Source organism: Myxine glutinosa, chromosome 11 (genome assembly GCF_964187855.1).
Source record: "Myxine glutinosa chromosome 11, kmMyxGlut1.1, whole genome shotgun sequence".
Taxonomy (NCBI): domain Eukaryota; kingdom Metazoa; phylum Chordata; class Myxini; order Myxiniformes; family Myxinidae; genus Myxine; species Myxine glutinosa.
In genome coordinates, this window is record NC_136271.1 from 112,112,589 (window position 1) to 112,128,812 (window position 16,224).

Below are 16,224 nucleotides of genomic sequence, written 5' to 3' on the forward strand. Positions count from 1 at the left end.
GCTGGCATGATGGCCTGGAGGTACTCACACTCACCTCTGAGCTGTCTAGCCTGGATTTGAATTCCGACACGGCTGTAAACTGTAATCCTGGTGTTTCACAGGCAGGGCGATTCATCAACGTGTGTGCTGTCCCTTGGGTGAACGATAGACTAGGCATCCCACATCCCATGGAATTAGTTGGTGGACGTGAAAGATTCCACATTGTCGCTCTCAAAAAGTAGGCGAGCTATCGCCAGTACCCTGAACTAACTGCAAATCCAAAACCACCCACCAGAATCATTCCCAATAAACTGCTTTGGCAGCACCAATGCTCTGAAACAGTGTGGTACATCAGAGGGGGGGTGGAAGAGAGAGAGAGAGAGAGAGAGAGAGAGAGAGAGAGAGAGAGAGAGAGAGAGAGAGAGAGAGAGAGAGAGAAAGAGAAAGAGAGAGAGAAAAAGAAAGAAAAAAAAAGGGAAAGTAAATGAGAGAAAGAGAGAGGTAGTGATTGCTGAGTAATTGATCGAACATTGTTTATTTTATGAAAGTAATCAAATGTTTGAGTATATGACAAAGTGCATCGACTTTTAAATCTTATGTCCTGATCCAATCGGCCCTTGCCATTTTCCCGAACATTTTCTGCACACTTTGATAGGTCTCAGCTGCACTTTTATTTGCAGTTTGAAATTTTGCCACATATCTCCAGTCCAGTCGTCTGGCCTTTGGCGCAGGCACAAAAAGCGAGCGCTGGGAAAATGTCTGCAGTCTACGTCCGGCTTAATTGCTGGGCCGCTTAATATAATTAGGAAAAGCCGATTAGGAGCACGGTGCCACCGTGAATGAAAATACGCGCTTTTGTCTGTGCGCATTTATGAGGTGCAGCGAAATTCCAGCCACTTTCCCCTTCTGGTACTGCACCGAGCCTCCCTCCCTCCTTAGCAGATTGGCAACTCCTTCGGACATGGCAGCCCCAGAACAGTCGGCTCCTTCCCTCATGGCACGATTCCGTGACAGTCAGGTCAATCCTGTCTCGGGAGAGTCAGCTCGATCTGATTGACGATTGGCCTGCCCGGGGCTAGCCGAGGTGGGTCATGGCGCCTATGGGCCAGCCCATCCTAGGACACCCCAGACCAGCCGCCCCTCTTAGAGTACCCTGGACCGACCTGCATCCTCTTAGTGAACCCAAGACCGACCTGCATCCTCTTTGTGAACCCAAGACCGACCTGCATCCTCTTAGTGAACCCAAGACCGACCTGCATCCTCTTAGTGAACCCAAGACCGACCTGCATCCTCTTAGGGCTCCGTGGATCGGCACGGCCCCTCTTACGGCTCCCCAGATCAGGCTGGCCCCTCTTAGGCCTCCCCGAATGGGACCGACCACTCTTAGACCTCCCATGATCAGCCTGGCCCCTCTTAAGGCTCCCCAGATCAGGCCGGCTCCTCAAAAGCCTCCCCGAATCGGCCCAGCCACTCTTAGGGCTCCCGGGATTGGCCCGGCCCCTCCTAGGCCTTCCAGGATCAGCCCGGCCCCTCTTCAGGCTCCCCAGATCGGGCCATCCCCTCTTAATGAATGCAGGACCGGCCGGCCCCTCTTATGGCACCCAGACTGGCCGGTCCCTCTTGGCTTGGGGCGCCCTGGACCTGCCGGTTCCTCTAAGGCACCCCAGGCCGACCAACCCCCCTTAGCGAACCCAGGACCGGCCCGCTTCCTCTCTGGGCTCCCCGGACCGGCCCGCTCCATTTTAGAGCTCCCCGGATCGGCCCGGCCCTTCATAGGCCTCTCCAAATTGGCCCAGCCCCTCCTGGGTCAACCGGGCCCCTCTTCAGGCCCCCCAGATCGGGCCGGCCACTTAGCCCTCCCTGGATCAGCCTGGCCCCTCTTATGGCTCCCCGGATCGGCCACGGAACAGCCTGGCCCCTCTTAGTGCTCCCCTGACCAGCTGGCCCCTCTTTGGGCTTCCCGGACCGGCAGGCCCACTCTTGGGGTGAAACTGATCGTCTGGCTCCCTCACGGCCAGACCCGGACCGGCTAGCTCCCTCACGGCCAGACCCGGACCGGCTGGCTCTCTCACGGCCAGACACCGGGCCGGCTGGCTCCCTCACGGCTCAGGGTTGGCATGATGATGATCCGCGACGACTGGCCCTATCCCTGCCAGAACTGGCCGGCTCGCTCCTGGTCACATTGCCTTTAAAATGGGCTGCGGCGGTCGCACCCTCTATTCGTCTTCAGGGAGGGTGGGGTAGTATTTTCCTGGTCGGATAGGTCTCCAAATGGAGGAAGAAGAGAAATGAGAGGTTCGTGGGGTGTTGGGAGATGAAAGGGGTGGGGGGGTGGGGGGGCGGGGGGGGGGATGGATGAGCGTGAGCTCCTGATCGCGGAGCGCATTCCGCGCATTCCTCGAAGCTGATGTCAGAGACGGGGACGCACACCTCGCGCCTTCACGGCCTCGCGGTCCAGCTCCAGCAACCGGGTTCCTGGATGGTCTCGACCGGTGATCGGTCATTCCAACGTTTTCAGTTTTTGCCATTCAGGGTGAGATAGATTGCCGCGCAAGGTGATCTGCACGGCCCAAGCCTCGGACCGAATCACCCCTCTGCAGGTGGGTCAATGTTCGAGGTTGCTGTTCGGTGTTGCTGGGTTTGTGGGTCGGGGTAAGGAATGTTCAGGTGTTTGCGGTTCACTGGCGGACGAAACGGCGCAGCAGAGCCGCGCCGTCCCTTCCCATCCCATCGAGTCGCGTCCTTTCCGCCCGTCCCGTCCGGGCGACACGACGTCCCGTCCCACAGCGATAAACGGCGAAGGGGCCACATTCCGTGCGTTCCACACGCTTGCTATGAAGTGGGAACGATTCACTGCGGTTAACGACCCTCAGAAGGGTTGAGAAAGAGCGAAGGCCCGACGTTCGTCCAGAGCAAGCTTTTCATTGGGGGGATACGTCACTTGTGCCATTGCTGTAATGCTCCTCGGCCGACAGATGGTCACACCGGACTAAATGAAAGCATTCACTTATCACTTTCATTTCCAGTTCTATCGGTCAACTCGAGTATTAATACGCTAAAAGTAACGTGCTTCAACAAGAGAATGCAAATACCCACACCGGGTGGTGGGGTTGGGGAGGACTAGTGAGACCATACGGAGTAGGGAAAGACGAGCATCATGTCACCGGATGTTCATGTAATGAGATGAAAAGCATGGATACATGGACACAGAGAGCGGGTCTTGCAGTGTTTGTGGACAGGTATACTTGGTATGGGTAAAACCTGGACTTGGACATGTCAAAGACAAAAAGGCGCAAGTCTCAGCTAACAGATTGAGAGAAAAGTCCATCTAGGATCACTGCTCACCTCCACTCATTCGTTCCTCTTTTTTTCCCAGCCAGTGGAACAAATTTCCACATCCTCTTCAATCTCATTCTTCCATCCAGGTCTTCAAGATGGCTGTTCGCCACCATCTCAGATCATCCTCAATCCAAAACCATGATCTTTTCTACCCTCACTAACCTCCAAACCCCACCCAACCCAATCTCCTTCCAAACTTCCAGTTTTTCCCTCTTGTAAGCGTCCTTCTGTATCCATGTTGTCCTTTCTTGCCGCTCATTCCTTCCCACCCACCATTGTTTGTCCAAGTCTCCCTCTATCTTTGCCATCAAATCTGCTGTTGATGTTTCCCCCTTCTTTTTGCTGTTCTTTTTGTTGTGTCCTGATCCATTCAGTGTACTAATTCTAGCTCTTCAATGAGCCTCGACTATGTATACAAAAAAAGGTTGTTACTTTGACTGTCGATGAAGAGAGTCCGAGTATGCATGGTGGAGTTAGTCCATTCTTTGACTTGGTGGAGATAGTGCGTCATTGGTGGACCCAGATTGCAGATATTCCTGCATTGAGAGTTAATGTAAAAAGTCATCACCCAACATGGACAGTTGGTGGAGGAAGTCCGCACGTGAAGAGATGGCAGGAACAATCCGTACGTGGACCTTTGGTGATTATTATCCATACATGAACAACGAGGAGAAGAGTTGAAAGCTTTACGTCTACCTTGGCAAATCAAGAGAAAAGGGAGGGATGTCCACATGGCATTTTACTGTAGACCACCACCCAAAAGGGATAATGTGCAATGGTCACATGGATCTGAACAAGTTCACATTCACTTAAGTCTTAGACAGTTCTGTTTCTGGAAGAACCTGGATTGTTTAGCTGGATTATTTAACTGGATTGTTTAATATGAAAGTAGTAAACAAATACCCCTGACTTAAGTTGGGCCGAAGATATGTCTGAGATTGTGGACTCGCCTTTGAGCTGGCTCTTCTGGGTCTGATTCCCGACCCAAGTATAAACCGTCACCCTGGTGTTTCAGAAACAGGGTGGTGCATCAATGAGCGGGCCATTCCTCAAAAGGATGTTAGGCCGGATGTCCCGTCTGCCAGCTTGTGGGCACCAAAGATCCCACGGTTTCTTTCTCTAAGAGTTAGCAATTTCGTTCGCACTCTAAGCAAATTCCTACCCTGAGCTTCAGGGTTCTGTGGGTGTTGGGAGAGAAGGGGAGAGGTGTGCTTGAGTGGATGAGGTCCCAGCTGTGCTCCCACAAATGATTCAACCAGCAGCCAGGTGCTGCACATCAATGAATGAAAGGACCGCTGACTTAAAACCAAATGACACAACATGAATACCTCTCTGTAGGAGCAGTTTTAGAGGGGGAACATGGAGTTTTAGAGGCTTTAGAGGGGGCACATGGAGTTTTAGAGGCTTTAGAGGGGGCACATGGAGTTTTAGAGGCTTTAGAGGGGGGACATGGAGTTTTAGAGGCTTTAGAGGGGGAACATGGAGTTTTAGAGGCTTTAGAGGGGGCACATGGAGTTTTAGAGGCTTTAGAGGGGGAACATGGAGTTTTAGAGGCTTTAGAGGGGGCACATGGAGTTTTAGAGGCTTTAGAGGGGGGACATGGAGTTTTAGAGGCTTTAGAGGGGGAACATGGAGTTTTAGAGGCTTTAGAGGGGGCACATGGAGTTTTAGAGGCTTTAGAGGGGGCACATGGAGTTTTAGAGGCTTTAGAGGGGGAACATGGAGTTTTAGAGGCTTTAGAGGGGGCACATGGAGTTTTAGAGGCTTTAGAGGGGGAACATGGAGTTTTAGAGGGGCACATCGAGTTTTAGAGTCTTTAGAGGGGCACATGGAGTTGTGCTTTGCATCAACCGTGCGTGAGAAGATGTAATTGCACTGTGCATGGTCGACATTTCTCAGAGTCGGAGTGGAACACAGACCGTCTGCTTTATGGGCTTTTCTTGGAGCTTTTGCATTTCTATCAGTAATTTTCACACTCTACACCATGGCTGTGTATGGTAATAGTCAGCCTTTCTGAACGCTACCATTATGTTGTCTCGCTCCCGCCGCGCTGGCCGCCCGTTGGAGTGATGGGCGTTGCTGCGAGGATGCAGATAACGGTCACAAGCAGATGGTTCTCTTTAAAGCACCCAGACCTTCTAATTAACGTCATCTCATTTCTCACGGTGGCACTGATCTCGGAGGTTGGACTTTGCTACGATTAGACCGTTTAGAAACATTACGCGAACAGTGGGTTTGGGTACATCAGGTGAAGAGTGTTGACGATGTGGCTAATGAATCGTTTGTCCACCTTTCATTGTTGTTATTATTTTTTATTCCTGGGAGCCAGTTTTGCCCTCTTGTGATGCAATGAAGCTTTTGTTTGTGCATGGCACCTCAAATGATGATGCACATTTTCCGGTTCACGATAAAGCGAGCACAAATAACAAAAGTTTGCCTAATCTCGTGTAACAGTCCTGCTTGCCATATCTTTACATCCACTGTTCATCTGAACTACTTTGTTACTCTTCTCTCGCCCTTGTGGAACTGCCTTCCTCATTTCGTTCAATCAGACGGTGGTTCCCAGGCCTTCAAGCTGGCAGCGCACCTTCATCTCAGGTCATCCTCCAACCCGAAGTGGGATCTTTTCTACCCCCATAACCTACCCCTTTTAAACGCTGGTCACCATGTTTCTTTCCGTCTTCTCTCTCCTCCACCTGTTTGTCCATCCCCTTGTGTCCCACGTGTTGTCTTCACTACGCATCTCTAACCCGAGCTGAAATGCAAGTACGGTGCTGTCTGTATCCCATCTGTCACCTCACTCTTCCATGAGCCTCGGCTTTTGTAATCTTTTTTTTGTTTCTGATTTTTACCTCTGCTTGGTTGGGATCAAATCTTGTAAATATTTTCAAGTGTTTGTGTGTTTGTTTGTGCGTTAATCTTTCACGGCCAACCCGTATCACCTAGAGGCCCCAGATTTTGGGTGGCAGTTCTTCAGATTCTGGGCAACATTTTAAGCTGCCACACTTTGGCCTTGTGGCCTTGATGTCCGTTTTGAGGCCACCAATGGCCGCTATAAAGTGTTTGTTGCCGCTGCTGACGCCGACCCGCAGGCAAAACGTAACCACCAAGAGGACAATAATTCCATGGTCTTTCAATGCCCAACATGTCCCAAAACCCCCACCGGGAAAAGGTCACCCAAGCGGGCAATGCCGGGTAGCACCTGCTCGTTGTAAATAATGTAATTCTACCTTTATACTTTAAAAATATTGCAACAGTATTACCGTGCATGGAACAATCTCATTTACAATTCCATCTAATTGTGACACGTACACGGTGGGAATTTCTGTGCGGTGCAATTTCCGGTGCCTCATGTGCGTTGCTTGGAAGGTACCGTAATGACAAAGTATTCGGTGTATTTCCTCGCCCAGGAAGCTGCTTACAACATCCTAGATGGAGTATGAGATTCATACAAACCATAGGTTTAGTGAAGGGTGAGTTATGGAGGTATCCATGTTGAATTTTATTCATTCTCAAACCATTTTTCTTATTTCACCCAAATTATGTCTTCAGTCTAGACGTTCTCGTGTGTACAAACACATGAAAAAGGAAATTTGGTGGGAATTTGGAATGGTGGAAGCCAAACTAATACCGTATTACACTATGGAATGTGTTCAACCATGTTTAATTGTCCCCCGTCGCACCGCGGAGCGAAAGGGGATTATGGTTTTCCCCTCCGTCCGTCCGTGTGTGCGTGCGTGCGTCCGGGCATGTGGGTGGGCGTGCGTGCGTAAGCGAAGGACCGAATTCTAATTTGGTGTGTGGGTGCAACCCACGTCAAAATCCAAGATGGCCGCCGCCATGTATGTCTGATGCCATGTATGTCTGAACCTTGTGAGCGGAATATCTTGAAATATAAACGAACTACTAACTTCTAATCTGGTGTGTGGGTGTATCTATGCATAAGGGAGAACGCTATTGAAAATTGGGTCGCCACGTCAAAATCCAAGATGGCGGCCTTGCGTCTTCCACTTTGTCAACTCACATCACTTTAACGACGGGGGACCTAGGCATAACGCTTGTTAAATCCGAAAGTGAACTCTGTTCGATGAGCTTTAGCCACATCAAGTAACAAGCCCTGCTTTTAACCAGCTATCATGTGTAAACCGGATGTGAGACCCACCCGGATGTGAGAGTAAGGTGGTACAAGATGCCCATGGTAGGACATGTGGGGCAAGATGTACCCTCTCCCCCTGTATAGCTTCTCGGATCTGGTTACATGTTCAGGATCATGACCGTCCGGCTCTTGGCTGAAGGTGTATAGCAGGATATTTTGAATGGGAAATGTGCAGTATATCGAACAAAAGGACCGAGCAGGATGTATATATGAAGGGACATCTTATTCAATCTTGTCCTTTCCAAACACATGGGTTGCCTTTCCAAAGGAATATTATATCTTTGTGCAATGTTCCCCCTCATGCTAGCAGGATTTATTTGATTTCCTGTATTTATTAATTTCCTTCGGTCAGTTGCATGCACATACCCCTTCTAGAGAATTGAATATGTTAAAAACAAATTCGTGTTTGTTATCAGTCACACTTGAATATCCCACAATGCCATATCCCACAGGATCCTAGGAATATCCCACAATGCGAGGCAGTGACCATTCATTATGATGTGAACTTAAAGCAAAGTACATATGTAGGAAGAAAAGCAGAGGAACTGATGATTCAAGATTAAAATAATGAATTCCTCTTGCAAGTCGAGATTTCTCTATAAATGAGGATAAATATTGCTTTGAAGGGAATAGAAACGCCTTTTAGGACCATTTTTCTCCGCAGAGCAGGGGTTGGCCTTTTTTTTTGGGCACCGTGGTCCCCTTTTTGTAGCAATGTTTTATGACCAGATGCCCTTCCTGCCACCAACCCTGTTAGTCGCCTCTTGCGACACACAGAGAATTACCAGTGAACTGGTACTCAATTTGCCGACCTCGGAAGGATGACAGGCTGAGTCAACCCCCCTGGTGTTAATTCAGTGATCGACCGGGATTCGAACCCAGGATCCTAGGATCCCAAGCCGGCACGCCAACCGCTAAGAACCCAGGATCCGAGGATCCCAAGCCGGCACCCTAACCGCTAAGCCAGGATCCTAGGATCTCAAGCCGGCACCCTAACCGCTAAGAACCCAGGATCCTAGGATCCCAAGCCAGCACCCTAACCGCTAAGCCAGGATCCTAGGATCCCAAGCCAGCACCCTAACCGCTAAGCCAGGATCCTAGGACCCCAAGCCGGCACCCTAACCGCTAAGAACCCAGGATCCTAGGATCCCAAGCCGGCACCCTAACCGCTAAGAACCCAGGATCCTAGGATCCCAAGCCGGCACCCTAACCGCTAAGCCAGGATCCTAGGATCCCAAGCCAGCACCCTAACCGCTAAGCCAGGATCCTAGGACCCCAAGCCGGCACCCTAACCGCTAAGAACCCAGGATCCTAGGATCCCAAGCCGGCACCCTAACCGCTAAGAACCCAGGATCCTAGGATCCCAAGCCGGCACCCTAACCGCTAAGAACCCAGGATCCTAGGATCCCAAGCCGACACCCTAACCGCTAAGAACCCAGGATCCTAGGAACCCAAGCCGGCACCCTAACCGCTAAGAACCCAGGATCCTAGGATCCCAACTCGGCACCCTAACCGCTAAGAACCCAAGATCCTAGGATCCCAAGCCGGCACCCTAACCGCTAAGAACCCAGGATCATAGGATCCCAAGCCGTCACCCTAACCGCTAAGAACCCAGGATCCTAGGATCCCAAGCCGGCACCTTAACCGCTAAGAACCCAGGATCCTAGGATCCCAAGCCGGCACCCTAACCGCTAAGAACCCAGGATCCTAGGATCCCAAGCCTGCACCTTAACCGCTAAGAACCCAGGATCCTCGGATCCCAAGCCGGCACCTTAACCGCTAAGAACCCAGGATCCTCGGATCCCAAGCCGGCACCTTAACGCCTAAGAACCCAGGATCCTAGGATCCCAAGCCGGCACCTTAACCGCTAAGAACCCAGGATCCTAGGATCCCAAGCCGGCACCCTCACCACTAAGAACCCAGGATCCTAGGATCCCAAGCCAGCACCCTAACCGCTAAGCCAACACCAGACTTGTTTTGAAGGGAATGATGGATTTTTTTTAACCTCCACTACCGAAGGTGGACAGAGGTTACGTTTTCATCCCTGTCTGTTTGTTTGTTTGTCTGTGAGCAGGATATCTCAAACGGTTGTGGACGGATTCGGACGAAACTTGGTAGACATGTTGGGTGTGTGACACGGTCGAATTGATTCGATTTTGGTGAAGATCCGGATGAAGATCCGGCCTATCGGTGGGATACAAAACATGAACCGTTCAGCCTGCCAGAGGTATGTTCTCTACCGAGTACCATTGTCGTTTTTTTGGGGGTTTTTTTGCCATTGTGCCACTTTGCAGACCTTTCTGTAAGGATATTTTAATGCTGATATCATGAAGCCTCGTGCACCTGTCCCATATAGTACCTTTCTCTATCATAGTCAATGGTAACGTTTCATCAAGGTGCAGGCCTAGCACTGCCAGCAGCTGTATATTGTCTTTAATTGTGCACTTGCTCATCTGTTGAATTTGAATTGTTTCCCGACATGAAGGGTTGTTCATACGTTCCTTTAAAGTCTATCGACTTTTGACGCCATTAGTGGAATGAATCAGCTGAGTCATTATTTGGCTGGACATCAGCATATATTACATCTTGGGAGGGCGGAAGGAAGGCAATGATGATGGAGTAGGAGGAGGGGGAGAGAGCTTTTTAATTTCTGTCATTGTGTCAACTGTCATACATTGTGTATATGGCCTATAAAAGGACAAATTGAATGAACCTGTGAGGTCTTTGTAAAATCTTCGCATGCCGGTAAAGATTTAACAATGTATGGGACTATCTTATTGAGTACGTGCTCAAACTTGTTGTCTGAGTACAGGATTATTTGATGAGAACGAAGAACTTACCCTTGCTGGTGATGACTAGTGTTGATCTGCGTCGGCGGACAAGTGGAACAATGGATGAAATCGACGGAACGTTGATCGGAGATGCTAACTGCCATATGAAGCATGGAGAAGCTGACGTTTTTGGCATTGACCTTTGGTCCGATGAAGGGTTAACACCCGAAATGTTAGCTTTTCCTTGCTTGCCATGGCGGTTAGCATACCTCCCTCACCGGTCCATTGATTTCATCCAAAGATTTTGACGAGGGCCATTGTTCCTCCAGGTGATACAATATGCAGACATTGTTGTTTGAATCATCACATAACAAACACGTATAATATCCCAACAGTTCATTCACTCATTTCATTTGTTTGATTATCATTCTACTTGAACGTATTCACATTATGAACCTTGAGTATCTGGCGATTCTTCACAGTCTATACTCACATCTTATTCCCCATAGGGAATACTTGACAATGAGCCGTGTTTCAATTTTTTCCATTCAGTGGTTTCAGTGATTATAGAGGTGCGAAGTTTTTTCCAAGATGGCGCCTGTACCACGTGATCGATGACGTCATAATTATCACTAAAAATCTACAGGAGGAGGCGCTCCTATGGTAAAATTTCGTGTCAACCGGACCAACGGTTGCCGAGAAAATAAATATTTAAATAATGCAGCCACACGTATGCCACGGCTGCCACGCGTACGCCACACATACGCACGCATGTACGCAACGGAATGCTTAACCCTGCTTTTCGCTTCGCGAGTGCAGGGTAACTAGAGAGTTCATAGAACACCCAACCCCATACAGTCTTGAGAAAAGGACATGGAAAGGGTCTTTTAAATTCTTGCTTTGCCTTTCCAAACATGATCTATGTTCGTTTTGCTTGTGAATCTTGCATAACATGCACGATGGGAACCATACGAAGCCGATGGGTCAAACAGACCATTCTAGAGTTGACGATGATCCACGAGATGTGGTTTTGGTTGAAATCGAGGTTTATCCATGCATTTGTGGAATTGTAAACCTCCTGCCAACTCCTCTCGGAGAAAATGGCGATTTTGGAATGATCTTTGAGAAAAAGATGCACCAAACAAACAGGGCATGTGGCAGAAGAAGGCATGTGACAAAACACTGCTGATGACCATAAATTCTCATATATACGCACACACACACACACACACACACACACACACACACACACACACACACACACACACACACACACACACACACACACACACACACACACACACACTCTCTTCTCCTTTTAGCAATAGATGCAAAAAAAACGTATAATATTGTAATTGACTCTGTCAATGTCCGTCTGTCCATCCGTTCCTCACGCTATCTCCTTCTAAATGGTTGTGCAAAAATTTACCAAACTTGGTATATGATGATAAATACACGGCAAGAATGTGCGAGAGCAGTATCATTTTTGGCCTTGCCCCCTGTGGCGGGGTCAAAAGGTTAAAATATCAAAATGTGCAATTCTGGGCAAAATTTAAAACATTATTTAATGAAACTTTGTACTGCATTTGGAATATTTTGGATTTGATCCCCAGTTCATGCCCCAGGAGGTGGGGACTTAAGATTGACTTTAAACTTAACCTGTGCATTCACCAGCCCCAGATATGACCTTTCCATCGCTGTTAAGAAGCACCCAAACCAGATACGGCGTCCATCTCCAACTCTATTGTTGTATAAACCCCAGTTTTAGGTAACAAACATTGTTGTACATGCACAATAGACGTTCACAGGCCTCGAAGATCGCTATTTCTAGGGGTTCTGTGTAATGTGCGCTGAGCATTCTGGGACAGATTATGTCATTTTGAAAGTCCCATATTCGATAAGTCAATACTATTTTCAAATCACATTGCAAGCCATATGCCATAAAATAAATTGTTTAGGGATTATAGGATTGCTGTTGAGCCAATGTGCAATTTCACAACACATTTAAAAAGACTCAGCATGAACCAATTATGAAATGCCACAATCTGCGCACGACACAACCAATGGTGATTATCATGTATGAACCATGAAGAACACGGCAGATATCATTAAAAAGAAGAATACCAAGCAATAAAGGATCGCTAAGAAATAAGATTGCGCAATGTGATTTTATTAAGCTTGACATGTGAAGTTGGATGATTGAAGATATTAATTGACCGTATTAATTTGCTGTTACGCCAGGTACCGATACCAGGATGAATTTGATACACGAAGCATGATAGTCCATTTACTTGTTGTTGAACTTCCTTTCCTTTCATCGATATGCTTCTACAACATATCAAAAGCGCTAACCCTGGCAACCTACCAGATAACAAGACCAAGAAAAAGGAAATTACATTTGATCTCAAATCTCAATTGACAAATTTAATTTGAAAGCAGCCTTTCATTTGATTTTTTTAATTACAGCTGCAACAAACTAGAATAAGTCACATGGGGATGCTTGTTGTTGTTTCGTATATGCAGCCTGTAGCTGCTGGTTGTATCATGGAGTGCCGCTGATGCAGTGACCCTGGTACCAGTAAGCGGGTACTCATTTGGCCGACCTCTGAAGGATGGCAGGCTGAATCAACCCACCTGATGTTATATCAACAGCACGACAGGGTTTCAAACTCAAGACCCTAAGATCTTAAACCAGCCACCTTAACCGTGAAGCCAACACTTGGCTTATGGGACTGCTGAGGCAGGTTGTCAACTACAGCAAGGTCCTAGTCAAGCAAAGAAGTTGGGAACTATGCTCGAATATACAAGCCTTTTACCTTAAAATCGGTACAGACCACGAGGTGTCTTTATAGTGAAGGAGCAGCATGGTTCAAAACATCTGCAATCGAAAACATGACAGCTGGCTTTGTGCAACCTCAAAAGGAAGGCACATTGCGAATTTGTTTTCCTGACAGTGTAACACCTGACAGCATTATTGATCTCATATGACAGTTTCTGAATACTGGATCCCAACGTTTATACCCCAATCAGGAATGATTCCTGATTCTCAAGTCCTCAAATTCTCAAAAAATTCTCATCATTCTCAAAATAAAAATTCTCCAAAAAAAAAAAATCAAATCCTCAAATTCTCAAAAACCCAAGTCCTGCACAAAACGAAATTCAACGCACACGTTCATCCTTTTCCCTTTTATTTCCAGACTGTGCTACATAACTATTCCAGCAGAGGGCGGTGTTTCCTCAATGCCATGGAAATAGAAGTTGTGCTCTTACGCCACGCGTGAAGCAAAAAGCGGGGTTAAGCAATCGTGTCACTTCTGTCTGTTTGTCCTCCTGTCTACAAACGTCAGTTTATGATCGAGGAACAACTTATTTTCAATTTAATGTTGTATTTTGAGCACCAATCGGTACATGAATCGGAAAACAAACCTGTATCTCAGCGGTACATCGACTCTGAATTTGTGCCAATCGTGCATGCGCAGAGGAGCAAGATAATTTTTTACCTGTGACATATCACAGATCTACAATAGCTTCACGCCACTATTGTTGTTGTTGCTGTTGTTATTATTTATTGGGGTTTTTGTTGTGAGTCGATTTTTTAAATGTGCACCCATTGGTCGGACAACTGCCGGACCAAACCCACATTTGAGGCCCGTGCCTAGATCTACTGTAATCTATATACCCCACAGGAATTAATAACATAACCCTTCCTGCCGCTCCTGCACGGAGTGGGTGTACTAGTTGTCTGAAACGAGACCCAGCTGTCCGTCAGATTCGCAATTGATATTGAACTAAACCGTGAAGACCCTCGAAGATGAATTGTATAATACCATAAACAGCAAGGACGAGGGAGTTGAGAGGACAAAGGAGGTGAAAAAATATCTATTTGGTGTTGCAGGTTAGTAGTAAGGGCATTTTATGAGATATTTCACAAATCTGTTAACTAAATTGTTACCAAAAAATTTCTTCACCAATATGTTTGTAAAGGTGTGTAATAACATGTGTTAAAATGTTGAAGGTCAACTCCCGTGGGAAACCCAGAAAAAAAGCTGTTGAATTCGGGTACCGAAAAATTATTTTCGAGAATTTTAATTTTTTTAAATCGGCCCTTAAGTAACTTATGAGGGGTCAAATAAGGGTTTTTCATGATTCTGAGTTGATTGTTGATCACCCGGGGGAAAGCTGCTGTTGTCTGTGGATGTGGCAAAGGTGGTGCCGGAGAGGTGACTTCGATCCAACCCATTGAGTGAAAGGGAGTGTTTCCGTGAATAGAGACAATGTTTAAATCTATATTGTCTCCAACAAACTGAGTGACTGCATTGTTTGTTTCCCCAACCTCCATAAAGACCACCTGATCATTACTTGACAATTCACTTTCACTGGCTGGCACTTTGGCTGTCATCACTGATTTATCCTCAAGCGCAGCATCAACCGCAACCTCATCATTGATCTGTTCATCGGTTTCCTCCACAATGGTGTCAAGAGTGCCAGAAGTATCTGGAACATCATCTCCACTCCTACTATTAAGGAAGCAGTATTTGTAGTTTTGTGTCTCCGTGTAAGACTCAGTGTATCCCAGCCGGTGGAACTTGTTGAGCATCCATTTTGACCCAAATCTATGATCAAGTTGTATGGCAAGCCCCATTTGGTGTGGCAATACTCCAGACCGAGGTCGACAGGCCTTAATAAAATTCTGCCCCCAAACGGCAACTCTTTCGTCTGTCTTGACAATGGGTCTCAAGAACATCTGAAGGCTTGCAGGAACAAGTGTCAGCTGACTATCGATGCCAGTCATACTGTGTGTGGTGGGGTATGACTTTGGACCTAAATCAATCAAGGCAATATCATTGGATATGAACTTGAGTGCCGTCTTTATGATCTGAGTCTTCTCATCTCCATGGTCAAGATTAGCATGATGCTCTCGCAGAATATTGTCGGTGCCATCTTTGAGACAGAGTACATCTGCCCTTCTTTCCTGTGTTGTGAAATACAAGGTGTCTTCGTATTTCTCTAGAAGTTTTATCTTTAGCCAATGCTTTGAATAAGAAAGGCTCTTCTCTGGTGACTGATCAAACTCCTGCAGCTTTTCATGGACTTGGTCCATGTTCATTACCCCATGCTCTAATTCTGAGTCTAACCATTCGCAGAATTCAATAAAAACTGCCTCTCGCTCCTCATCAATACTCCTCTGTCCTCTCTTCCTTTTTCCTTCCTCATCAGTCTTGGACAAACTGTCACCTCTCGCAAACATAAATTTGCATCGCAAATGGTACAGTGTTTCTTCTGCTACCAAGTCGTTGATCCCTTCCAGGCGTCCAGTGACTTCAGTGCCCCAGTCATCCCCGTGACTCCGTGCTGTCTTCAGCAAGCTTGCCTTCAGTGTATCTGCAGTCAAATTATCTGGCACTCTGTATTTCTTTCTAGCTTGTGCTGGATTATTTTTGTAGAGCTGGGCTGGTTGGTTGCAAAGAATGCATACATCCTTATACAGGAGGTCAACTGACTGTGATCTTCTAGAACTGCAGCCAGTTGATGAACTGAACTCACAAGTAGTGCGTCTTCTCTTCAACTTTGATGACTCTTTCTCTGCCTTTGATGCTTGAGCTGACTTCTTGGTGGTTGCAACAAAGTTGTTGTACAGATCATTTTTACACTTCTGGTGGTACCTCAGTTTTCCTTCCTTTTGAGCCTCCTTCATACGTTCCACAACAGTAACATTTTCGACAGTTTCTGCTTGTTTCAATAAAGTTGAGTATCCCTTTGGAGTTGCCTGTATGAGCCTTTCAGCTGGTGTATCCGAGCGTGCACAGATGAAGCAATTGAGCACAGGTGGAGTAACGTCTTCATCCATATTGCTAGACTCCATGTCCTGCAAAGTAGAAAATGAGATATATTTAGAAATTATTTTTCCACAAAGGAGTGTCTGTGGTGAAATATAAATGTTAACAATCAACTCAGAATCATGAAAAACCCTTATTTGAC

General features: G+C 47.1%; 1 protein-coding gene across 1 annotated transcript in view; it reads left to right on the top strand.

The window, feature by feature from the left end:
- Window positions 1–2,344: 2,344 nt before the first annotated feature.
- Window positions 2,345–16,224, top strand: part of LOC137436988 (tyrosine-protein phosphatase non-receptor type 14) — a 114,918-nt gene continuing 101,038 nt past the window's right edge. Inside the window, exon 1 of the mRNA XM_078787002.1 lies at window positions 2,345–2,579. The gene's annotated coding sequence lies outside the window, so the exon portion shown is untranslated. The remainder of the gene's footprint in view (window positions 2,580–16,224) is intronic.